The sequence below is a fragment of the Grampus griseus genome, assembly GCF_964374135.1.
Source record: "Grampus griseus genome assembly, chromosome: 16".
NCBI classification, from domain to species: Eukaryota; Metazoa; Chordata; class Mammalia; order Artiodactyla; family Delphinidae; genus Grampus; species Grampus griseus.
This window is the reverse complement of record NC_139010.1, coordinates 45,933,914-45,959,187: the sequence shown is the minus strand read 5'-3', so window position 1 is coordinate 45,959,187 and position 25,274 is coordinate 45,933,914. Positions and strand designations below refer to the sequence as shown.

At 36.2% G+C, this 25,274-nt stretch overlaps 1 long non-coding RNA gene across 1 annotated transcript in view; it reads left to right on the top strand.

Moving 5' to 3' along the window:
* The first annotated feature begins 18,277 nt into the window (after positions 1 to 18,277).
* LOC309834561 overlaps positions 18,278 to 25,274 on the top strand; it is a 187,539-nt gene continuing 180,542 nt past the window's right edge. Inside the window, exon 1 of the long non-coding RNA XR_014297869.1 lies at positions 18,278 to 18,359. This is a non-coding gene — a long non-coding RNA (uncharacterized lncRNA). The remainder of the gene's footprint in view (positions 18,360 to 25,274) is intronic.

The following is a 25,274-nucleotide window of genomic DNA, read 5'->3' as shown; positions in this document are numbered from 1 at the left end:
TTAAGTATTAGGATAAATGGTTTACAATTACTCCAAACTACTTAGAACACTTAACTTCATCCATCTGTTTTTCTCCTGTGTTATAGAATAGGGATCATCCACTCCCGCAGGAGCCCTGTAAATTTGGTATAGGTACAAGTGTGAATAAAGGTAGTCTCCCGTCTTGGCCCCTTCGCTTTCACTGTTTTATATTGCTAAATAAAAAATGAACAAGGTGATGCATTAGAAATTATGGGAAAAGTAGTAAAAAATTTTTCTTGTTAAAATATTTATTGATTTACTTTGTACAAGAAGATATTGTAAAGTGATTGGATAAAGTAAATTTTTTCTTTCAAGGGCAAAACACTTTATTAGCTCTTAAGATCGAATATACTTGGGTAGATAGGGAAATAATTTTCTGTGTCTCTTTGTAATAGTGGTTGTCAGAAACAGTGGTTTTTAATTTGGGGGCAGTTTATTAAAATGCAGGCTACCAAGACAGAGATGTAGGACATGAAGGGTGGGATCCAGATATCTGTAGTAGTGGGGGAAAATAAGCACAGGTGATTCTGATGTACATGATTTTCGGAAGTCTATTAGAGAAATGTCATGCCTGTACTTTTATTACCTAATAGTGGAATTATTGCAAATTTGCTAATGTTTCCTTTTTTTCTTATTTTCTGGGTTTAACAGCTTTTTGTGCTTTCGTTAAATCTGATCATTTGATCCTTGGTTTGTTAGTCATACTTTTTTTTTTTAAAGTCTCTTTGTCATCCAGCTTAGATCCTAATAATTCTTATGTTTACCTAAATTATGTGCAAAAAAGAAAGTCTACTTAGTTATAATAAATTGAGCTAAATCTTCTTAAAGCCAAGATAGGAAATTTTATTAAGAAAAGGTTTTTAAAAAGTTTTAATCTACTTCTTAGAGAAGGGGGAGGGGCAATCTTTCAATTATGTATTAAGTTAGAATTTCATATCCACAGTGCACATGAGACATCAAAGTTCTGAGCTAAAATAATTTCTTATTAACTTTTAAGTAAGATTTTTATCTAATCCTGTCAGAGTCAGAGGCAGAAACCAAAGGGGTTTAATAAGCACCTTGTCATTGAAGGTCAGGTTCCTAACAGAGCCCTTAATTAGCATGTGGAACATCTTAGGGCTGAAAAATCTCTTGCCAAGTGATTTCTTTTTTGGCCGGTTCACTCATGTGGGTGATAGAGAGCATCAAAGAACTTGTGGCTGAAACTTAATTCCCATTCGTTTCCCATAATATGTATGTATTTTCTGTGCTCACAGATTCTCTGCTGACTGAATTGTTTCCTGGGGGAATGGGTAAAAGGGTAATAAACATTTTTCTGTAAGGTGAAGGAAATTTCAGATTTCATTAGTAATTTGGATAACAACATAATTTATAGGCCGTTCATTTGCCTTTGGCTCATCAACTGCAATAAACATGTTGGGGATTGTACATAACATGGTTAAATTTTAGGGTTATTTTGTGTCTTGCTATAACTCATTATGACACATGACAAATACCTCTTATTTAAGGGTCCTTCTTGATTGCTCAAGGTTGACTTTTATGCTTTCAGTGTTATTTGGAGGGGCCTGAAATCTGTCTAACCTTGGCACTTCACAAGCCCCATCCCTACATCCTGTAATCCAATCATATCTTTATTAAAGCTCTATTAAAAACACAATTTAATGAAGAACTGTCATGTTAGGACTGGTATAGAAGTGGGAAGGGGTCTATTATTTTACCATTTTGTACAGAATTTATCACATTGTCTAATGAGTAATCATTCAGTATTCATAGATATTTGGGGATAGAAGGTCCTTTGTAGGCTGGCTAATAACTGCCTGTTTAATATTAGACAAGTCATATGACCTCACTGGCATTCTTTTATAAAAAACATATAAAATAAATTAATTAGATTCAATGTTCATTGGGTTCTCTTATATCAGATATTCAAGAGATTGTCTTCTTCTTTTTTTTTTTTTTGCGGTACGCGGGCCTCTCACTGTTGTGGCCTCTCCCGCTGCGGAGCACAGGCTCCGGACGCGCAGGCTCAGCGGCCATGGCTCACGGGCACAGCCGCTCAGCGGCATGTGGGATCTTCCCGGCAGGTGGACTCTCAACCACTGCGCCACCAGGGAAGCCCAGGATTGTCTTCTTGATAGATCTAATTTTTTAGTTTGAACCTGGGAGTAATTATTTGGTGTTACAATTTGATTAATTCAATTCAAAATAGCAGACATTAATGAAGAACCCACTCTGTGCAGACCACAATTTATAAATATCCTTATAGGTCATGCCAGTGTTCCATCAATGTTCTATCTTGTTGAGAAGGTGGAGGACTGTTCTAAGGTAAGCAGCGGTGCTTGCTCTTGCAGAATTAAAGTGGAAGGAAACGAGGAGCTGAGTTGACCTCTGAGGAGATCAATACTGGGCCTGGGGAATGGGCAGGAGTGGTGAGGGTCCAGAGCAGAGCAACTTCCTTCTCCTCAGGCAGGGCACTTCTGGGCAATATTAGGGCCTACTAGCATGAACAAGAAGTAAACAAGTTAGTGTAGCCCATCCCTGCTCTCAGGAACCTGGTTATATTTAAAGGACACACATAGGTAAGGCCTTCTATATAAATCTGAACTCTGCCAATCCCAAGTCAACACCAACCTCAAAACTGTATCTAAGAGGCCCTATAGTAACATCTCTAAGTAATCACATCGATGAACCAACATTTCTCTAGGACTTTTATTTATTTATTTAAATTGGACACAACATTTTTTCAGCTGGGTTTGAGTAGTAAATTAAATGCTGCAGACACAAACCTGGGAGAGAGAGACCCTAACTAAATTGGCGGAGTCGATCTTAATCTGCAGTTCTGCTGTGCAGAAGAATAAGACATACAGGGGTGTTCCGAGAAGGAGAGTGGCAAACTTGACAGATGAGGGAAGAAGATGCTGCTTTTCTGTGAGGATTGATTGGCGTGAGGATGACAGTGGAGGAAGGGAGATGTGGTGTGGTTATTTGGTTAATTTTAACATTCTTAATCCCTGGGATTTCACTATTGCTCTCTAGTCATTTGGTAACTGATTTATGCAATTGCATCTAGTTTAATAAAGAGATTAATATGATTTGTGGGCATACTCCTGTCCATTTCTGTATCATGGCTATTAATGTTGTTTAATTTTGCTCACTTCAAACCATCTTAAGGAAATAAGATAATTCTTAAAGAAATAAGTTCATTAAGCATATTTTATTTTCCTTACTAACCTCAGGTCCATTTTAAATAGACCATTAGCTTGAAGTGCATTCTTTTTGAAAATGACATTCTTTTTTTTTGGAGAATTACATTCTTTTTAACTGGAGTTGGAGATGTCCCTACTTTCATACTTTTCTGAGTTACCATAGAGGAAACCAAAGACTTTTTTCTGCCTTTGGATTCTCCACATTGGGCGCTGCCTTGCCCAAAGAAAGATGTTACCTCTGAATCAGGGCCAGTTCTTAGTCATTCCTCAAGAATGTTTTCAGCTGAGAGGATCCAAGAACTACCTTATTGTTTCTGGTGCCTAAAGCAGTTTATAAGGAGGGGGAAAAGTAGATTTTATTGGAGAACAGTAACTGAAGTGCATTTGGAATGTTGTCAGCAGAAGCCTCATATTAGGTTTATCACAGGCTTCAAAATGGGATGTGCCAGGAAATTCACTTTTGCCATCAAGATAGGAAGAGGAATGATGTTATAAATGGAAGTACCTCATTTTTTTTCGTAAGGAGGACACTGGGAACCATTCTGGCTTGAAATGATGCCTCTTATACAAGTGAATCTCAATTCAATTTGGAAGGCCGATAGGCTCACCACTATACCACCAATGCTGCATTATCTAAATATTTATATAAATTCTTCAATAATATGATGAGGTACGTGTTAGTAGTCTTCTCCATTTTATCTATGTAAATACTGATGACATTGGAAAGGTTTAAGTAGCTTGCTTAAGGTTCCACAGTTGGCCTGGTGTATATTTATATGCAAATCTGAGATAGTTTGACCTCAAAGCCTTGTGCTTTGAAAGTGCTGTTGTCCATATGCCCAAACTTTGAAGGCTCTTTGAAGGATCTGCAATGTTCTGAAGATCTATGGGGTATGGGGAGGCAGAACTCAGCTCTCTTTTCATGACCATTCCCTCCCAACTTGATTTGGGTGGCTGTGTGGTAGAGAAGATGCTTTGGGGGCTCCTAGCCAGCAATTAGTACAAGGAGGGCCATGGTTCTGCCCTGGATCTCAGCTAGGCTCTGTGAAAACATATAGACAAGACTTCAAAAGAGTCTCCTCTCCTCTTTGCTTCCAGGTAAAAAGCGTTTCCGGAAAAGTGGAGGAAGTTCAGTTCATCACAGTGTAAACGTTAATAGATGAAACTCTTTGAAATAATTCTGATAAGGAGTAGTCTTAGGTGCCCATTTTACAAAAGGGTTAAAGTTGAGGACTCTGTCAGACCTGTTGTTTCTTCTTAGCAAAATTTAATATTGCTTATAAAAATGTAGGCTCTCGGGGACTTCCCTGGTGGCACAGTGGTTAAGAATCCACCTGCCAATGCAGGGGACATGGGTTTGAGCCCTGGTCCGGGAAGATCCCACATGCCGCGGAGCAACTAAGCCCGTGCACCACAACTACTTAGCCTGTGCTCTAGAGCCCATGAGCTACAACTACTGAGCCCGTGTGCCACAACTACTGAAGCCCGTCCTCCTAGAGCCCGTGCTGTGCAACAAGAGAAGCCACCTCAATGAGAAGCCCATGCACTGCAACAAAGAGTAGTCCCCGCTCGCTGCAACTAGAGAAAGCCTGCATGCAGCAATGAAGACCCAATGCAGCCAAAAATAAATAAATTAAAAGAAAAATATAGGCTCTCTATTCCTCTTTCATTATCCAGTTGACATTTTAGCTACTCAGTAAAATCATATTCTCATTTCTTCATGCATTGATTTACTTATCAAATATGTTTTGGGTTCTGACTATGTGCCAACAGTTTTCTGGGCATTGGGTTAAAAGAGTCAGAAAGAAAAGGTCTTCATGCTCAAAGGATCTTTTCTTTTAGTAAGCATTAACACTCTCTTCCACTAACACCTAGAAATATATCCCATCTGTGTCTTTTGTTTGTTCTGGTGGTCTTTTTGTTCATCCATTCTTCCAGATTTTAGTAAATTAATTGCTGATTTCTTTGACATGAGCCATATGCTACCTTTCTTCTCTGATAGACTGCCACCATAAGAATATTTTTTTTTATTGTCCCCTCTAATGTGATTATAATACTGAAATTTCAGTATTATGGCCACTGCCGAAAGAAAAACATGTAAACTTGCAGAACTTATGGGAGATAAGATCTGTATTACAGATGGTGCTATGAATCTCCAGGAGAGTGATCTCTGAAAAAGTTTCCAACAGTGTGGCTCAGTCAACACTGAAAACATTAGAAGCCTATCAAACCTTGGTTTATCAACATTACCTTCTGGGGATTCGTGGGAATCTTGTGGCGAAAGCAGCACATGTCCTTTCTATGTGACTTCAACAGCCACCAGTAGTGCAGTGCTGAGGCAGCCCAGATTTGATCCTCAGAATAGTTATAAGATTGTAATAGCTGAGAGTGGCAAGATGTAATTTATAGTTTGTGGTGTTTTGGCTCATTAGCACATAGGATCGTTGCTTATTTCAGTGATCTGGAGGGCTGCTTGGCTGACTAGTTTCAAAGCAAGAAAGGCTTATTCGTTTAAAGGCTAGTTTATTTCTTGCCTATCATTATTTATTATATATTTTGTTATTTTAAATACTGTACATCACGTTAGTCACAAAAGTGTTAAGCAAATATTGACTGGATCATTATTCAGAATGATATTCTTATTTCACATAGGAAACCATTACTGACTAAATCTGTTCCAGAAGTTAGCGCATAAAAATATGGTCTCCCATCTAAAGTAATTCAGTGTAAAAGCTGACAATCCAATAGGGAGGGCAGGAGGCAAGGGAGGAAGGAGGTAAAGAAGGGAGGAAGGAAGGAAGGGTAGACAATTGCCACGCACAATGATAATTACCAAAATTCACATTGGTATGTGGCACTAAGGGACGTCAAGGAAGGGCACCCAATCTAGGGTGATTGTGAGTGTGTGTGAGTGTGTATGAGAGACCATTCTGGAGGAGGTCATCTGACCTGAATTTTGGAGGGTAAGTAGGAATTAGCCATAGGCAGAAGTAGGAGAGAGAACAATCCAGGGGAAGCAAAGAGGCAGGGAAAGGAGATGCTAGAAGAAAGTACTGAGAGATGAGGCTGGGAGGTAGGAAGGGGACAGGTGGTCACAAAAGACCTTGTATGGCAACTGAGCAGTTTGAATTTTACCCAGAATGTAATGGAGAAATATTGAGCGGTTTTAAGTAGTCTGTTTTACTTTAGAAAGCTCATTCTGGGAGTCATAGAGAAGCTGGACTGAAGGGATGGTGGGGAAGGAGGGCAGGCAGAACAGAGACCAGTTAGGGGGCTGCTACAGCGAGTGAGGTGAGACATGAGGAGTGCCTGAACTCAGGCAGTGGCGTCAGCATGCAGAAGCGAAACAGGATTCCAGGTATTAAGGAAGCAGAAATGACGGGATGCAGACTATTCAGAAAACATGGCCTTTTCTATTAATACTCTAAAAAATTGAAGCAAGTGTGATTTGTCAACTATCAAAGCGGTGCACATTCTCTACCTTCAAATTAATACTAATCCAATTCATGTTTTTGAAGTAGACAATTATCACTGTTACAACCAGGGCCTCTTTACCTTTGAGGAATGTTGAGAGCTGTTAAGCAGATAGCTTTCTGGGCTGCAGTGACTTAATGTGACTTGAATCTTCACTTACTATTAAATTTTCAGGTTAAAAAATTCAGTTGGCAGATATTTTTAAAATGTGGATAGATTAAAATCCTTTGTTAAATTAATTTACATTTCATGTGCTTTCTGATAAAATACAAAATGCAGTTTTTCTGTTTATCTACTCTGGGTAACAGAGTTGTCCCAAAGTGCCAGGTATCTAATAATCTCCATTTTGGTGAGATGTGGGGAGGCTTCTAAGTATCAGGTTGGCTTTGTTAGACAGAAAGTACTAGAGTTTCACAGGCTGCTCCTTCTGAGGGATTTCTGAGATGCTCTTCTTTTTATTAAGGACAGACCTTGTTTGCTCTTTATTAAACTAATACTGGTAAGTCATATCCTCCATAGCACTGGGGAAACCAATTCTGTATCTTACACAAGAATTCCCATGACGTAGTTTATTAATATCTAGTAAATACATGTAGGTTTAATCCTACCCTTGATTCTAAATATAGGGAAGTTGGACTCTACCCTTGGAGAATAGAAATCTGTGCTTTCTTTATCATGGAGAGGAAAACAAGAGGAAAACATTGACTTCCTCTCCTTGAAATCTTCTAACAGGTTTATTTGTTATTCAGAAGTGTGCAGTGTGCATAGAAAAATTGTCTTGATATAATAAGAGGAACATAGAAGATAAGAAACAGAGTGTTTTATTTTTTCCATCTAATCCCTCATATCAGACAGAGATAATTATAATGTTTGATGCTGTATTTGGACAGGATGAATTAAGTGTTTCTGGTGAGATCCAGTACAAGAGTCAGGCTGACACTTGTGGGAGAAGTTGAAGTAAGAAAACAGCATGATTCTCTTACCAACCGGAAACATGGTCATTTTCTCACCCTGTTCCTGATTCTGACCAATTGCTGATCCTGGACTTAAGTAAATGCTATAAATCATGTAGCATTTCCAGAAGTGCAAGACATTGGATGAAAAAGTAATTGTTCTGGTGTCAAATTATATGAAGAAAACTGGCTGGACAAAGCCAAACAGATTTATTTACTGCAAAGTTTTTCAAAACCTTTCAATGCCGATATAACCACCATGAAAATAAGAACCAAAATGTTTTGAGTGCCTACTGTGTGTCAGGCACTATTTGAATTAACTTGCCTGAGTTAACTTGTTTAATATGACAGCTCTATGGTCAGATGGGTGCTAATATTATCCTCATTATCCACACGAGGAAACTGACACCAGAGAAGTTCTGAACTTGCCAAGTTTACACAGCTAGCAAGCCTCTCTTTGAGGGCAGGATCCAGTATATAGTATTTTACAAACTTAGTTGACCACATCCTTGGTCCATCCCTTTTACCTCTGTGACATCTATTGAAATTAATAGTCTATAGTATACAACTTTGGAAATGTAGCAGAGGAGACAGTATGGAGGAACGCTGGGAAGAGCAGAGGGAACTTTCATGTGTGTGTTCTTTGCCTTGGCAATTTGCACTGAACTGGACCAATACTTGTGTCAGTGATTTACATGACTATATCAACTACATGCAGAAGACTCAAAGGTACACGGGAAAGATCGATAGTGTGCTTTATGTTAGAATCAATATTCAAAATGATGTGAACCTTGAGCTTGTGAATACAAAGTGGATAGTTCTGCATGTAGTCTAAAAGATCAGTAAAAACAAAAGCCACTCTAAATCATTTGACTAAGAAGCAGCAGCATTTGTTAGCAGTGCAAGTGGTTTACATTTTTTTGTTTTTTGGTCCGTAAACTCAGTATAGGACAACAGTCTATAAAAAAATTGGATGCAAATTTTATGTTATAATGGCTGTTTGGGACTTCCCTGGTGGCACAGTGGTTAAGACTTGGCACTCCCAGTGCAGGGGGCCTGGGTTTGATCCCTGGCCAGGGAACTAGATCCCACATGCATGCCGCAACTAAGAGTTCATGTGCCACAACTAAGGAGCCCTGTGCTGCAACTAAGGAGCTGGTGAGCTGCAACTAAGGAACCCACCTGCCACAACTAAGACCTGGCACAACCAAATAAATAAATATTAAAAAAAATAATGACCGTTTAATATATCCAGACTAGGTAGTAGAGCAATGCTGTTCAGAAATTTGCCAGAACATTGCACCCATGGGGTATTATATTAGAAAGGAAATGATAAGATACCTGAGTAGTGATCCCTAAACTTTCTCAGCATTACTTCTTGGAGAGTCTATTAAAAGTGATATTCCTCTTCCTTTACAAAATTAACATAGTCACAAAATCCTGCCTGTGAAATCAAGGGGTTCACAAACTAATGTGAAAACATCTTTAAAGTAAAGTAGCAATTATAAGGATGCCAGGAGAAGAAGGGTAGAGGAAACCATGCCATTTGAAGAACATGTGAAAGAATTAGGAATGTTTAGATTGGAGAATAAAAGGTCTCAGGAGACCTCGGTTATAATGTGATAGACTTTACCAGTGCTTACCAATATCAAGTTTGCTTCTTCTCCTGGCACTCAGAAGATTGCATTTCCATGAGATTATTTCTGGCCAATGGGACATGACCAGAGAAGGGGTGTGTATTATTTCTGAGCTATGACACCTCATTACTGCTGTGAGGTGCATCAGTGCTCTTTCCCCCTTCTATTTGCATTAAAGAAGCAACATATTCAAGATAGTGAGGTTAATGTTGGGGAATTTTCCACCAGCTTGGGTCTCTTAGTAACTGTGCTAATGCATAGTATACATGCATTGTGAAATTAGTCTTGGTTGAGCTAAGCAACTGGGGTTTTGGGGTTAATTTGCTTTTGCAGCATAATTTATCTTTTTCAGATGACTGCTTCCAATTTTTTTTCAGAAACAAGCTTATTGAGGCATAATTGATATATAAAGAACTGTAATGGAAATTTCAAGACACTAAAAAATAGAGATTGGCCAGACTATTTCATTGTTTTCATTTATATTGAATCTGTGCCCAGCAAAAAAATAGTTAATCGTATACTCTATTGTGCTCACTGCATGAGGGTGACACTCTTCACCTGGCTATCCTGTCCTGGGCCCCAAAGCTGGCATGGTCAATGGATAGATAGATGACTTACTGTGGGACCACTAACTACAGCTGGGCCTTTGCCAGCATTGGTCAATCAGTCATTCCAGGAGGGGTGGGAGTGGAAGGCACTGAAACCTTGAATTGCTTCTCTCTGGGCAGAAATTATGCCCATGTGGCCACATCTAAGCCCAATTCCCATTCATCATTTGGGACACTGAAATTAAAAGTAAAGCACACATGGTATCTAAACAAAGGGGCTTGAAAGCATGAGATTTTCAGACATTCTGCCTTCCTCTCCCTAGTTTCATATATGTAGTCTACACACTGAGAAGGGGCACATACATCTTTGGGGCTTTTTAAAAACCCATAGATAATAATCTTAGTCTGGCTGCCATGAGAACAGAAAACAGTTACTTGCTACCAGATAATCTCAGGCCTCATGAAGAGGATTTTCCCATGATTCTCCACAATAATGAGGAATAACTTTCTAATAATTAGACCTAATGGAAAATTAAAAGAATCAGGTGTTTTCCCATGGCTAGAAATATTCAAACAGTGTTTATATGAAAGGGATCAGGCACCAGATAGGGGATTAGACTCAGTGACCTCTAAATTACAGTCAAAAGCCTAGAGAGTGTGGTGGTTTTTGCCTAAATGTCTTCAGTTCCCTTTATTTTCTCAGGCACTTTTTCTCATGAGCAATAGACCATACATATTTTTATTTAATGCATTTAAATGAATATTTATGAATAATTTTTGAAGCCTTTATAAGATACTACTTTTTAATATAGGCTGTAAGTGTAAAAGTCCAAATTTTAAAGGTAACAACCACATTGGCTTATAACTAGACTATACAAAGATAGAGTAGAATTGAATGATTCAAGAAAGTGTCAGGTAGCACATAATGAGCAGCCTTTTTTAAGTGGTGAGAGTAAACACCAGTTCAAGGATCACAACATAAATTTTTTATGTCCAGAACACTAGTCTATGTCTCATAATATTCAGAAGACTAATTCCTCACTAATGACCTTAAGCATCAATGAGTAATTTTGCAGCTTATCCCACAATAACCTGGAGGAGTTGCTGCAGTCTTCTGCCTCTCCATTTTGTGGCTTGTTTTATTTGTCTTAAAATAAATGTGAATTCATAACCTCTAGAAAATGAATCTCACTCTATTGAATGGCATTCCCAAGGAAATGAGATTAGCATTACTGGATATTGTTACTGTCATTGTTATGACCTTTAGGGGAACTAATTCTTGTTTCAGGATCAAATATAATAAAACATACCTCACTGCTTTCTGAAACAGTTTGTATCTTTGTTTCTGGTATGGCAAATACCTTTTGTGACACAACACTGAGTTCCTTTGTCTGGGCATGTAAATAATGTGTTCAAATAAGGAAAAACTTAACAGAGTTGGTTTATATGACTTTAAATTTTCTGTGGTTTACATTTGGAAATGATTCCACAGGAATCAGGATATTATTTGCTGCTTGAAACAATGTAATTCTTGAGAAGCAATTAAGATATATTCTGACAGTGGGTATATTAGCTACTGCAGATGAAACATAAAAAGAGAATATTTTCATCAGGAAGGACAATGGTAATATAATGGTCAGAGGCACAGTTAACTGGCATTTTCTTGGTGTGTTCACTGTGAGTAAATTTTTAACCTTTCTCAGTGGAAGTTTCCTCATCAGTAAAATGGGGATACTTGTACCTTGCGTGTACTAATTATATGATTACACGAGGAAATACATAAATGCAAAACATGGAATAGATTGCCTAGTATATAGTAAGTGCTTGATAAATATTAGTCTATTGTTACTGTTATTATTGTTACTGTTAACTCTTATTGGGATTGAATGCTCTTGGTGTAGGCAACGAAGTAAGACTAGCATGGAGGAAGAGCTATGATGGTGGAAATTGTAGGAGATTGTGCACCAGCACCCTGGCTTCTAGTCCTTGTTTTTCTGCTAACAAACAGTGGTGGTCAGCAATCACTTATCTCTTCGAGTTAAAATTAAGATGCCTATTTGTATTTTGTTATATTTGTCTAGACTAAGGAATCCCCAGTTTTTTCCAGTTATAAATTTATTTCATTTTATGTGAGCAAGCATCGTGAATGTCAAAACATTTTAGTGCATATATTTTATTAATTTAAATGTTGAAAACTACAAATAATGGCAATCAAGTGATTCACAGCTACAAGTAACTCTACTAGATCCACAGCCTCTCGCTGAGAACCAACTGTGTTGAGGGCCTTGTGAAGCAGAAGCAGAGTAGAATAGGCCCTATCCTCAAGGATGCCAGAGTTAGGATATGTAAAGTGATCCTCCAGCCATTCTTCTGTAATCTTATCCATTTATTTAAAAATACAATGTTGGTTATAACTCTATCAGATCATGTATGAAAGGATGAAGGCCACACAACTATGTGAGTTTGAGTGTCAGTATCCTACCATCCACACCTATTTGTGGTCAGAGCAGTTTGGATGAAAATAAAGGAGAGCTAAGTGAAATACATCAATATACCAGAACTTCAGTATCAAATTATTATGCCAAATCAGAAAAGTAAATGGGTGGGTTTGTAAGAGTCACCTGAAAAAAACGAAGAGCCTTTTAGAACTAAAATTAGATAGAATTTATTGGATAGATGCCATGGTAAAGATTTTTTTTAAAAAATCTGGTCTTTAGGCTGGAAAAAAATTCATGTAATGGACAAAGCCAACTATCCTGAATAGAACTAAACCCTGAAGAATTGTAGTACCTAAGCAACTGAGCTGTCTGATGCATTTCTCAGTCAAGGTAAAACTGCCATTATTAACCACTGAAGAGTTCCTATTTTCAGAAATGGTCATAAAATTTACTTTTAAGGATTATGGATAAGTTTGCCTTTAGTACAAAGCATTTTTCATGAAATCTAGGCACTTGAATCTGTCAGGGCAAGTGTCCTGAAGGAGAAAGAAACTCAGTGGGTAAACAGAAGTGAATCTAGTAGTTGATCCAGGGGCAGCTGTGATTCACATTCAAAAAGTTAGTTAACAATGAGCAGAAAGAGAGGAGCCCTTTCCACAGCACCAGTTAGGGTGGCAAGAGAGGATCATGCAGAGCGAATCCACCAGCTCTGTCAGGTTGAGATTTGCTTTCGTATCTTGCTTTTTTAAAAGTATTTTTGATCATAGGGTCTGAGAATGCACTTGGCTGACCAGACATATCTGCTAATTATGATCCTTTCCCTTTCACTCAGCCTTTCAAGTCAAAAAGAGAGAGGGAGAAAGGAGACATAAATGAGCCTGGAGAAGGATGATGGGCTGGACTTTCAGACTGAAGGTAGCTGATGGCCTTTTGGTAGGAAACTCTGTTAGAGTATAGAAAGGGTCCTATAAAGCATTCAAAGGGAAAGTTAAATGACAAAAAATGTGTGTGAAGCTTTGATCCCTTTAATCCCAAATGTCCATAGTAATGGCTATGTACTAAAAAATGTCTCAAAGAAGAGCTGAGACATCTTCAGAAGGCTGTGGGACATCCTGTTCATTTACATACATATGCACCTACATAACTTTAAAGAGTACATATTAATATGTAGAAATTAATAGGATATATAAATGCATAAAATTTTATAGCCTGCATAAACATTTACAAAATAACTATAAATACATAAAATGATTATTTATTAATATAATAAAATTTACTGAATAAATTTATATAACACACATATAAATAAATAAATTACATAAATTTGAATTTTTATGTAAAATCTTGTTTTAAAAAGCAGCATGTGGTAAATCCTCTGTTATTTTTCTCTTTACAATTGTGTATTTTACTATTGCTTTTTTTCCTGGGTGAAGTAGCCTGGTACTTGGTATTTTCTCATTTGGACCTGGATAACTTGTTGCTGATCAACAATGAGAGGGATTGACTTGGATCAAAAGATAGAGTCCTCTTTCTTCCAGCAGATCATCTTGCCTCTCTCCCCAAACTAACCTTAACAACCCCCCAGTAAGATACGGTTTTGGAGGCCAAAATAAGGCAAATAATCAGATTGTTACTTTCTGCCACTATTCATTCTTTGGCTCTACATAGAAATAAAATCATGCTTTTCCTCACAAATGTGAAGAATTTCCGTTTGTAATGAATTGAAGTCCTTGAATTTCCTTTGTAATTTCAAGATAAAATTTATTCCAAATTGGATAACTTTGTTAGAGTTTTCTGGCATTGAATTTTTTATACTCATAATAATAAACTCATGGTTTTGAAACTCTATCTTCAGAAAGAAAAAGGAAGAAAACATTTGATGTTAAGTGTAAACAAATTCATGCTGATGAATCCCAATATTACCTTGAAGTTTTGTTTCCTTGTGTATATTGAGTCTATGGTAGAGTCTCTATTTGAATGCTGCTCTCTTTAAATCCAGTCTTTCGCACAGCAGAGGAAACCATTGACAAAACGAAAACAACCTACTGAATGGGAGAAAATATTTGCAAATGATATGACTGATAAGGGATTAATATCCCACGTACATAAAGAGCTCATACAACTCAACATCAAAAAAACAAAAAACAATGAAATGAAAAATGGGCAGAAGAACTGAAAATACATTTTTCCAAAGAGGAAATGCAGATGGCTAACAGTTGCATGAAAAGATGCTCAACATTGCTAATCATCAGGGAAATACAAATCAGAACCACAGTAAGATACCATCCAACTGTCAGAATGGCTATCATCAAAAAAGAACATAAATAACAAATGTTGGCAAGGATGTGGAAAAAAGGGAACCCTCTTACACTAATGGTGGGAATGTAAATTGGTGTAGCCACGGTGGAAAACAATATGGAAGTTTCTCAAAAACTAAAAATAGAATTACCGTATGACCTAGCAGTTCCATTCCTGGGTGTACATCCAAAAAAAGCAAAAACACTAATTTGAAAAGATACATGCACCCCAGCATTCATAGTAGCATTATTTACCATTGTCAAGATAATTGAAACAACCTAAGTGTCTATCAACAGATGAATGGATAAAGAATATGTGGTACATATACACAATGGAATACTACTCAGCCATAAAAAAGAATGGAATTTTGACATTTGCAGCAACATGGGTGGACTTGGAGGGTATTATGCTAATTGAAATGTCAGACAGAGAAAGACATACTGTATAATATCACTTATATGTGGAATCTAAAAAATACAAGAAACTAGTGAATACAACAAAAAAAGAAGCAGACTCACAGATAAAGAGAACAAACTAGTGGTTACCAGTGGGGAGGAGGGGAAGGACAGTATAGAGGTGGGGGAGTGGGAGGTACAAACTGTTGGGTGTAACATAGGCTACAAGGATGTATTATACAACATGGGGAATATAGCTAATATTTTGTAATAACTGTAAATGGAGTGTAACTTTTTAAAATTGTATAAAAATAAATTAATTAATTTAAAAAAAACACAAAAATGTCTGTTCCTCCTGGTGCTCCTGCTTCCTCCAAGTCAGCTTAGATCAAAGTTTCATGCTTGCATTCCCATTTCAAGGCCTGACTCTGTTGGAGGAGAGCCTGTAAGGGAGGAAATTGACTAGATAGTATTAATAAATTCTCCAGAATTATGGCATTACTTCTGGGTTAATTCCTTATTGGGAGAACTTTGGAAGACATTTATTACAGTGCATGACTCTTTGAAGGTATTTTCCTTAGATATAAGTAGCCCTAAATAATTGTAATTGAATTGCTTTTCATTTTGCTTAGTACTGTAAGAACAAATATGCAAATGATTTTGAAGCATTTTGGAAGGTGATTTGAGACCTGCTGTTGGATCAGGCAACACTTGAGAAGCACACAGTAGTAGAAAAATGTGTGCATGTAATAGATTGTTTGTGATATAATGAATTTTGGTTATTAGGTTAATACATATTTTAATATATGTTTCAGTTAAGAAAATGTATATTATTTGAAGGGTGAGATTTTTGTCTGCAGCAGGTCTTATGAGGACTTAAAAATTACATGATGAATTCACAGATTTTTAAAAATTCAGCTTTAGCTTAAATAGAACTTAGGTTGAAAAAAGAAGGCAACTACTTGTGAATCGCTCCAGACATGAAATAAGTGTTACTTCTAAAACAAATAATCACTCCAGGAAACTGTTAAGCCCGTGATCCTGGGAAAACCACAGGAGACAGTACAGAATAGGGAAAAGAACAGTGAACTAGGAATCAGCACTTGCTCTAGCAGGAACTAACTATATCCGTGACCTTGGACAAGTCACTTTACCAGTGTCAGGCTCATCTTCCTCATCTGTGAAGTAAGTGTGTTTGCAACAGTTTCTAAAGTCCCATTGAGCTGCATATACTGCGATTTGAATTGTATGTAGAATTAAGCACTTACCATCAGTAAGGATGTTTATTTTCTATTTCTTTCCTTAGATGTCCTTTAACAAAGGTAACTTTAAGTTGTTGAATTTAAATAGTACTGGTTTTTCTAAGAATCAGAACTTTTTCACGTGTTAACCCTTTTTTGTCACATCAGCACTTTGGAATATATGTATATTTCTACCAATTTATACATGTAGGAAAAGGTAATAGCTATCTGAATTACTGGCTTTACTGATGTGTAACAGAGATATTAGAATAGAGGTTTCTTAATTACAGGCAAGCAATTACATTTCTTAATCTTATAACTCTAAAAGGTAAATTAATGGGCTGAATTCTGTCTCCCTCTCAAAATTCAGAACTTGAAGCTCTCACCCTCAGTACCTTAGAATGTGACTGTGTTTGGAGATAGGGCCTTTAAAGAAAAATTATTTAAATTCCTGTGCTTTTTCCTCCCTTCACATCATGAATGGAAATAAAAGTACCTCATAAATTTGTTGGGAGGATTAAATTAGATGCAGCACACATAGCATTTAGTATAGGCCTTGGCATATTTTTAGGAGTCAATATATATTAGCTATTCATAATACTATTATTGTTATATTAATTATTTTATTTGATCATGCAACTACTTTGAGTAATAGACAGATTGAGGGATGGCTGAAGTTTTCATGACCACACCTTTCATGTTACAGCAGAAGAAATTAAGGCTCTGAAATTACACCAAATCAAATTGAATGAGCTCAAAGATCTGTTGTTTTTTTTAATATATTTTACTTTTATTTTGTAAATTAAATTAGCTTATTATAACTTCTGTTTATTTACAGCAGCAGTATGGTTATTGTTGGTGGAAGAGTCTGGAAAACCCTCCTCCTGTGGGCCTCGGTTCTTGGTAAGGACGCAAAGAAGAATCTGAGGTCTTACCCATTGCAAGAGAGTTTATTGAAGCTAAGGAGAGAACAGAGAGAACACGTCAAGAGAGAAGTGGGCCAGGCCAAGGAAGGTAGTGTCCCCTGAGTGCTGGAGTGTAGGGTTTTTAAGGCAAGATCGTTGATTGACAGTCTTGATTGACAGCTGTAGGTTATATAACAAGAGGCTCTGCTGCACATGTCCTACCCATAATTCAGTCTGTTATAATCAGATGTATATTCTACATAGAATATTTATGAACTTTTAATGAGCCTAATGGCCGCCAAAGGTTATCTATGGACATGGTAGCTTGAGGTGTGTGCATATGCCAGAGTGGGGAAAGTCCGTCCAGTCGGCAAGTGGGGGATTTTTCCAGTCCCCTGACCATTTTGGAGTACTGATGGGGCGTGTTTGGGACGGGGTTGGCAAATAGCTTGGCAGGTTTAGGCGGCTGTTGGACATTCAGCCTACAGGGTCCCCTCTCGTTACTCATGGCTAACTTCCTGCCTAACAGTTATGACTTAATTTTTTATCTATTTACTGAAATAATGGGGTGATGGATATTCAACACAGGTTGGTTGAGCTAAACTATGATTTTTTTCTTTTTTACACGTTTAAGATACTGTCCTCAGTATTAAAAAAAACCCTGTTCATTTGTAGTGATCTTTTATGACTCAAAGTATTTTTATTATACCTGAAAACTATAATTTTCTCCCCTTAAACATTTGAGTCTTAAAATTTCTTCAGGTTTAAAAATATTTAAGTCATTTTGCAATTAACCTTTCTTGTCCCCCCTCCCATTCCAATTTGTAACAAAATGCACTGTGACAAAAAGGATTTACAGAACATTGCTATGTAGGAAAGCTTTTTAGGAATATGTTGTTAAGTGTCCTCAACATTAAATAAATGGTTTTAGTAACAAGGGTTGAATTAAGCAAAAACAAACAAAAGGATTTTTCTCCTTAGCACTTGTTTAAACAGGAATTTCTATAAATTGGATAAATAATAGCAATCTAATTATGTGACTTCTTTTAATTGATTAAGCATTTAACCATGTCATGCTGGGCTTTTTTAAAAAAGTCTTTAATAACTCATTTAAGTGTGTTTTGTCAGTCATCATTTCCTGAAGTGGTTCTTTGTTAATTCCTAGGATATAATTCAGGAAGCAGTGGGAAATTAGATTGGAGAAGAAAGTTTAGACCACGGGATGAGGAGGAAGAAAGTGAAGGTAAGAATTTTTTTCTGTGGGCAGTGAAGAATCTTTGAAGATTTCTTAGTAGGAAAGTGATTTCTTATGAACTCTGCAAGATTAATTTGGCAAAGATATCTACAATCTATTAGACCATAAACTGAAGTTAGGAGTTTATTTTAATTGTCCTGGTAAGAGACAATGAGCATCTGAGCAATGATGCCTACATTGAGAATGGAGAGGAGAGAGTCACAGATGAGAAATATCACTTAGGTTGATTAAATATACATGAAAAATATGGGAGAGGCAGAGTAAAATGTTACTTGGTTAGGGTAAAATATAATGTGTAAACTAGAAAAGGAGAAAGAAATATTCAGGAGCAATTTAAAGCACAAGAGAGTGATTTTTAATTTTAACTGTTAAATGAATTTGCATCAACAGATTCAGATGAATCATATTCCAGGATAATAGTAATAGCCATGAAATTTCAAGGAAGTAACAGAAGGACAGTTACCCTCTTCTCTTAGAATACCACCTTACCTTTACAAGCAGGATCCTGGGCAAAGACATTAAGGGCTCCAGTAGTCTTGGGTTGTCATAGTTGGTGTAGTCCTTCTGCCCTACAAGAGGGAGCTAGGTAAAGAGAGAGAGCCACAGGCTTCTCAGCTGCTCTTGTTTAGAGTAGAATTTCTGCAACACAAAGCTGGGTCTATGTCATAAACGTTTGTGGCCTCACCTTCCCAGGGAGGAACCATAACGGTAGACTGGGAGCTAGAGATGGAGGAACCATGTTCTTGGCTGCACCCTTAGGGGCAGAGTTTCTTATAATTCCAAGCTGGAGAGAGGGAGAGGGAGTGGATTGTGGGTTAAATGTCACAGACTTTTGCAATTTCTACTGAGATTTAGTGGATTTTCTTGAATAAATATGTCTATGTGCCCTTAGGACAATTTACAGGCACTTTAGTTGCATGTGTTGTTTTAATACTTTTGCTAGTTATGATTGTTTCACTGAGAGCTTCTCACACTGTCATTCCAAAGGTATCTCTGTAGTTGTCATTTGTTAATAGAGATGTTGGCAAGTGAAGTGTGCTTAGAAAAAGAGAAAGGATTGTGAATGGGTCTGAAAATCAGGCCATATCAGCAGTATCTCGGAGAACTAAAATACAGAAGAGGTGCTAGGAAGCAGGGTCTTCATAGATGGTAAATGGTAAAGATAACTTTAATCTGTGTAACTCCACTGAGCAGAACTAAAACTAATACACAGAATTACTGGGAGGCAGATTTCATTAATTTTTGAAACAAGTTTAGTTGAGTGAAAAAGAAATGCAGCCAAATGTGTAGTACTGAGATCCCTTTTCCTGGAGATACGTGAACAAAGCTGAGACCTTTTAAAGGAATGCCAGAGGAGGTGTCTGCAATGATAGATGATCAGGCAAGATGAACATAAAAATGTTTACATTGCACAGAAGACAGTTGGAGGCTTCTGTATTAATCAAGGTGAGAGATGATGCTGGTCTGAAGGGGACAGTAGCAGACAGAATGGAGAGAAGTGGACTAGCACCTAGCATTATGGTACATGCTATAGGGAAGGATGCAAGGATGTATGAGATTAATGACAGCCTGTTGTAGACTAAGAGTTCACTTGACACTGAGTTAGAAATTATTTTTCCTTTATAGTCTAATGGGCCACAGTTGTGATTTACGGGATGTTTAGGTACCCATAAATCTTGCATCTTCTCATCTTTGCTTAGATGTAGAATTGTTTCATTGGAGCTTGACTTCATGTATTTTCAACACATTTGAAAATGTGATCCTTCCTCTGACATATCAAGCAACAAAGATAAAAATAAAATGTTTACTAGCATGAAAGTTTTCAGATATTTTGACATTATCTCTACACCAACTAACGGTAGAAGTTTCTAGAAGCAACAAGATGAACAGTAACACAAATGAAAACAAATAAAACAATGAATAAATGTTTATAAGCTGCAGACCCAGATCACAAGGTCAAGCATACTTTCATGCACTTTTAAAGTCAAGAATATAAATGAGGGCTATCTCTGCACTGAAGATCTCTAAGAAGAATTAAAAAGCAGTAAAAGATCAGCAGTATAAATGGGGGAAAGTTTGAAATGTATAGTTTTAAAGCAGCAAGTAGGTAGAAACTCTAAAGGGAATTAGGATATAATAAGAAAAATTGGGGGCACTAGATGATCAATTTTGGTAATAATGAAAAGAATGCAAGAACCTCACAATTTAAATTGTGATTCTACAGATTGTGATTCACTAAACTTTTTTTTGTTTTGTTTAGTAAAAACACAGTATTTGAAATGTACCTAATTAGGCAGAATGCTAGAAACTTTTTTTTAATGCTTGTGTTTTCCTGACACTTATACAAATATTTAATGTTTAATTAAAATGGTTAATTTCTCCCTTGGTTTAGGAGTAGACACACTTAAACTGCATTTAGATCAATAAGAGAAAATAGGATCTCTGTAAATATTTAAGGATAAGAAGCCAGTATTCTGTAATAGTTCTGTACTTAGGTGTTTGTAATCAGATTTACGGGATACTTACTATTATAAAATGTATTTCAGCAAGAAATTCTCAAGAAAGTTTGTTTTGTTTGTGAATCCTGCCTTTACAATTAAAATAATGCACTGCAATTCATCCAGGGATCTAAGAAGTTCTGTTATAGGCATTTGAATTATTTATTTTCCATCTTGCTGTAATTGGGGATTTTCACATTTTATGTTCCTTGAATTTTCTACCTGCAGTTGTAATAGGACATTATTAGGTATAATGGGGCAGACATTGTAGAAGAAATTCCCTTCATGAATTTATGTAGCTTCAAATATAAATGAAAATTTTAAAATGAATTAGAAAAATGTACCAGAAAAAATGCTATAGTTACAAACACAGACATTAATTTGAATATGTTCCTTGTACTTATGTCCCTCTATTCCTTCTGGACAGATAAGATTTTAATTTTCAAAAGATGATAGTTTCCTAAGTTGAAATTTAGAAAACCATTAACAAGTCATGAGTACAGATTTAACATAAATTTGCTTTGGAGGGGATTTCATAAAACTGTTTTTCGTCAAAAATGACATGTGTTGTTATAAGAAATTTGAACATTGGATGGTTTAATCATGAAGTTGTCAGTCGTTTACCACAGAATATGTGAACAAATGAAATGTGTTGGCATTTTATTGGTAATCATTATGGCCACTTGGGCTATCATGCTATTTGAATATAGGTAAGGATAGAATGCTTATATATTAATAAAATATAATAAATTATAATAGTCTTCAAATGAACATATACCTAATCTACAGATGAATCAATTTACAGATAATTAATAAATGATGTGATTTGTGTGATGTGTAAATCAAGTGATGTTTTTAATTTTGTCCAAAGAGAGTTTCAGTTTTTAATGGATGTCATGAAATGAAAAGGCTGACCTTGACTTTAGAAGGAAGGATAATAATGTTATTATTTTAGAAGGAAGGATAATAATATTTTGGAGAGTAAGTTTACATAATTTCTTTCAGAAAAAATAAGGAGAGAATGCCTGTTTTTCTATATGAAATTAAATAGGTGGCAACTTTGAACTTTGTCTCATGCTAAAAGTAGTCCCTAGGTACTAATTAGATTATAAAGCCTACCAAGTATATATGTGACTAATTCATTCAGGCTCTCTTTAGTAGCTGTGTTAGTCAGAATAGGCTACATAATGCTGTAGTATTAAAAATCCTTAAAATCTCAGTAGTTTAATTCAATGAAAGGCTATTTTTTATTAATGCTATATGTCCAACATGTCAGCAGGGCCTCCTTTCACATGTTACCCAGGTTGAAAAGGGATTCTTCGTTTTGTTTTTTTTTTTCAAATTTTAGTGTCATTTTATTTAATAATATTTTTAACATCTTTATTGGAGTATAATTGCTTTACAATGGTGTGTTAGTTTCTGCTTTATGACAAAGTGAATCAGCTATACATATACATATATCCCCATATCTCCTCCCTCTTGCCTCCCTCCCACCCTCCCTATCCCACCCCTCTAGGTGGTCACAAAGCACCGAGCTGGTCTCCCTGTGCTCTGCAGCTGCTTCCCACTAGCTATCTATTTTACATTTGGTGGTGTATATATGTCCATGCCACTCTCTCACTTTGTCCCAGCTTACCCTTCCCCCTCCCCACATCCTCAGATCCATTCTCTACGTCTACGTTTTTATTCCTGTCCTGCCCCTGGGTTCTTCAGAACCTTTTTTTTTTTTTAGATTCCATATATGTGTGAGCATATGGTATTTGTTTTTCTCTTTCTGACTTACTTCACTCTGTATGAAAGTCTCTAGGTCCATCCACCTCACTACAAATAACTCAATTTCGTGTCTTTTTATGGCTGAGTAATATTCCATTGTATATATGTGCCACATCATCTGACAGGGATTCTTAGCCCTTCTTTTCATACTCATCTGGCTGCAGGAAGAAAGAATATTTAGTCTAGCACTGGCTGCTTTAGCTACTGCCTGGAATTGACATTTTTGCTAACATTTTACTGGCCAAAGAAAGGTCACATGGCCACGCCTAACTTCAGAGTTGCAGAGACATGAAATCTCATTATGTGCCCAGAAAGCAGAGAACCAGAAGTATTTAGCAAACAGAATTAATGAAAAAACATGCTGAATCTAATCTCTAGGTCATTGTTGGATAATCCTAGATATGTTTGATTAGTGTCAAAAGCTAAAGAACATGGGCCAAATTTTTTTGAGAATTGAAGGATTAACTTTAACATACATCTGAATATATGCAAATAATGGTAATTCCTTTAACAACTCAAGATGCTGTCATATTATAGAGGTCACTTGGATCCAGTGATATTATTGAGCTCCAAGTAAAATGGCCGAAATGTAATGGGATCATAACAAGCAGATTAGATGCACAGGACTTCTTCAGTAAGGAATACACATATTCTTGAATGGTCTAATAAAAGAATCTGGGTAGGTGCCTAAGCTAAGAGTGCAGTTAAATTTGGTTTGAGCACTTGGAATAAGAAATTTGAGTAAAATCAGGAAAGGAGGGGATGGTTCTAGGGTAATCAGAATAAACAGACTGGCCAGAGGTGCCGACTGGCTAGTAGGAGAAAGGATCCAGACAGGGATCTTGACCAGGATCGATGAGATGGGAGCAGGTTAACAAAGAGCTGATATTGGTATAGGCAAGGGCACAGGTACTGGATTGTTTCAGAAGGAAAGGATATAAATCACACTGTAGTTGCAGCCTACTTGACAGTAAATTGCATAGTTTCTCATGTGTTAGAATACATCATTGAAAGGTTTTTGGCTCAAATATGACTTTTAAAGAGGGTATACAAAGTGCAACCAAAAAACATCACTATGGTGCAGGATATCCCAGCCTTTTAAGAGTCTAATCCATTAAGGATTAATTGATACTGACAAAAGATATGACTTGTTTGTTTCTGGAACTCTCTGAATTTAGTTTATGAGGTAGAAACACCACTTTGGTATTTATAAGGAACTTCTTTGTGGACTAAATAGGAGTTGAGCTCTTCACATGCCTGGGAGTATTTCCTGAGACAGTATATGCTTGTAAACACATCACTAGGATGAAGGTGAGAGATTTAGTTGGGCAGAGCTAGGAATTGAGTGAATACATTTATCTCAGAGAAGTATCATAATTTTAATATTAAATTGGAACACTTGAATTTGAATTCTGTAATAGTTGAGAATGCTTTCTATAGTAGTTATTTCAGTCCAGACATTTTACAGTTCATATCTGTAATCAGAAGTTTTTATTTTTCTTTTCTTTACTCTTTATTTTACCATATTATATTTAAAAGTTAATAACTTTGTTTTACATATATTATATGAAATTATATAAAAACACTGAGAATAGGAATGTTGTTCTTGATTAACTTTCTGTACTTAAATTTGTATATTTACTAAGTTTATCAATCTAGATACCAGTTACCAGTCTGCTGGTAACACAAAGCTGACAGAAAACCAAAGCCCAATGAAGAATTGAAACTATCCCTTGTGTATAATACCATAAGCTTTAATGTTTTATAACAGTGGAAACAGCAAATCTTTAGTGCTTTTTCTTCCATATGAGTTTAATGTTTAAGAAGTCTTTTTAATAACTGCATCTTTAAATACATCATTACTCTGAAAATCAATATTGTCCTATTTAAAAGACTAGCATATATTTCATTGTGTTCACTACATATTGGTTTTTAAGCTCAAAGCATTTTTAATGGGACTTTGGCATTTTGTAATTTTTATGCTAAAACTGAACTTCCTAAGTATGACCACTTGATCTAATGTTAAATTTTAAATTATTTAGAATAGGAATTTTCTCCCAATAAGAATAAAGCTTTTTTTTTTAAACTAATTTGCTCCATATCTGTTTACAGCACAAGTCCTTTAACTTCATTAATAATAAATTTTTTCTTAATGTAAGACTAGGCAGAAAATAAGTAGATATGTTCATATTTTGTTCCTAATAATCTTTGGTTGAAACTTTGTTAAGCCATTTTGAAATATATTAAAAATAGTGCATTTGGTTAGTGACGTTTCAATATTATACTAGTATATCTTTTAAAGAAAGATTGCATTTTATAACATATTAGGTATTTTGTAAATCATCATTTTATATTCATAATATACAGATTTTAAATATGCATACTATGTTGGCTTCTAATTTATGGAAAATTATTTTACATTTTATGGAAATATTTTAAGGCACATAAAATATGTGTGTTTTGTTTAATAAAATGCAATAGACCTAAACACCTATATTTAAGAGATTTTTCCCCCAAAGTGTAGCAGTATGTGAAATAATTTGCCCTTATACTCTCAATCAGAGACATTCCTTATTTAACTGTTGACACTAGAAGAGATTATTCATGACCTAGAGACCACACTGTGGGCCTC